This window comes from Tupaia chinensis, unplaced genomic scaffold (genome assembly GCF_000334495.1).
Source record: "Tupaia chinensis unplaced genomic scaffold, TupChi_1.0 Scaffold000257_1, whole genome shotgun sequence".
In the NCBI taxonomy this organism is placed as follows: Eukaryota; Metazoa; Chordata; class Mammalia; order Scandentia; family Tupaiidae; genus Tupaia; species Tupaia belangeri.
The window spans coordinates 2,514,768-2,517,204 of record NW_006159737.1 but is presented as its reverse complement, the minus strand read 5'-3'; positions in this window follow the sequence as shown (position 1 = coordinate 2,517,204).

The following is a 2,437-nucleotide window of genomic DNA, read 5'->3' as shown; positions in this document are numbered from 1 at the left end:
TTTTTGAATGGTTATAAATACTGGATTGAGCTACCTCTGAAATTCTGTTTTATTAGCAGGATATACCCTTGTAGTTTGAAATGAGAGAGAGAGAAAGAGAGAGAGCATCTTATGTAATAGTATTTTCCTCTCCTTGAAGAGTATAATTAATTGAATAAATTTATTTCTGCACACTGAATTCCACAAGTAAAATACAAAGATAAATAAAGACATAATGGGGACTAGCAGTTAGTGTAATGGCTATGTCACTGAGCTTCCATGTAGTCGACCGTGGTTCAAGTCCTGGACCTGGTGGCTTAAACTCACACCGGGTGTGTGTGTGCATGTGCCCAAGGTCCCGAGAGGTGAATGGAGGAGAAGGGACTGCAGTGTGGCCATCCCCCCTGGGAGGTGATTTCTCTCTTTCTGTCTCTCTGTCTCTCTCTGTCTTTCTGGTGAACACACATGCCTTACAGCAAAAACCTCTCCAAAAAATAAATAAATAAATAAAGACATAATAATGGTCACCAAGATCTAGTAAAAACACTTAGATTATAATATGCAGAGAAGGAAATAATACGCTCATCTATTCACATATAATTATATGCTCAGTCTAATAAAAATATATACATTTGTAACATGATGGAAAAAACTTATTACTAATTATTCCACAATGTATACATATATTAAAATATCACATCATGCCTCATAAACATTTATAATTATTGTATTATTTATCAATTAAAATAAAACTTGAGTTGAAAAATATTCCAATAAACTTAGGATACCTAATTCTGTCTGGGATATCCTAATAGCCTCACACAATACCTCTCCCTAAACTTGTAATGTTGTCTCAGCCTATTGAGCAGTTTCCGTCTGACTCTGGGATAGAATTCCAAGAAACATGCCAGCTTCTGTTAGGTTGGCTTCTTCTTCAGTACTCTGATATACAGCAATACTGAAATTGCACTTTTTGTTATATAAGGATAGTGATTTAATTCCAGATATATTAGTTATCTTAGTAAAGAAGTTTCAAAATGTACCTCAGTCATCATTTGAGCCTTCGAGAGCCATGTAAAAGCATGGATGAAATCCCAGTTCTAGACCTTGTGTATCTTGACTCTTCCCAATGACATCTACACCTTAATTTCTTAGCATTTCAAGTCTATAATCATCAGTTCATAAGTGTTTCTCAGTTGCTGCTCTTATTAGAAATGGACCTCACATTTCCAGTAATGCTCTAACCGTGCTCCCATCACATGCTGCTTACACTGTTGTAGGTAAGATAATGGTCATTCAGAATCTTTGTATTTTAACACTCAAATCCTATGAATGTGTTACCTTATGTGGCAAAAAAGAACATTGCAGATGTAAACCCTAAGAAAATAAATATATGCTGTTTTAAGCCATTAAGTTGGTGGTAACTTGTTATAGGAGCAATAAGAAAGCAATATGCCAACTATAAGAACCAGGCAATTATGGGGTCAACAGATGGCATAGTGGTTACGTTGTTGTATTCCTACATGGCCGACTGGTGTTTGAGTCCTGGACCCAGTGGCTTAAAACTCATGCTCGCTGTGTGTGTGTGTGTGTGTGTGTGTGTGTGTGTGTATGTGTGCCCAAGATTATAGAAGGAGAATGGAAGAGAATGGATTGTGATGTGACCATTCTCCCAGGGCTATAATTTCTCACTTTCTGTCTCTCTGTCTCTCCAATGAGTAAATGAGCCCTATAGCAAACCGCCCCCCCCAAAAAAAAAACAAGTCAATCAAACTCTAGAATTCCTCTTTTTATAACTTATAAGTATCTATGTTTAGTAACTACTAAAAGAATGAGTTTATACCTAGGCCAACCATCAATAGACAAGACTAAAGCTATTCTAGCAAATCAGGTTATACAAAGACAAAAGCAGGCAGACTATTTAGGAACAGTTCACTACATACATGAGCTTCACCTAAAAGGCCTATTAGCATGAGTGCAGCATTTTAGTCTTCCAGGGAATTTTGAAAACAATAACTAAGGGCCAGGGCTCAATTGCTAACTTTCCAATTTGTCTGGTGCTGGGACCATGCAGTTAACACAAGCTGAGTATGAAAGAACTGCCCCTCAGGCCTAGAGCAAGGACTCGGCTGAGGAGAACTGTTTGCAAGGTCAACAGTTTTACGAGTTCTGGACCTCACCTTCATTGTGTTACTGTATAGGCCTGCACTCAGTTTCTCTGCCATGGGCCTTATTGCCATACCCCGGTACCCCATAAAGGCACCCCCAGCCTTACTATAACTTTTACAATAATCCTGAAAGAATGCAGATCCACTAAGGCGACAGCTGCGTAGGGCGGCGGCTGTGAACAGGAGTTACTCCCATTAGACTCATCCCACCCTCCTGGAAAATGTCAATAAAGAATGCTACATTCACTTCTCCTACTGGGGATTACTAATGGGCGAAGGATCTCAGTAGC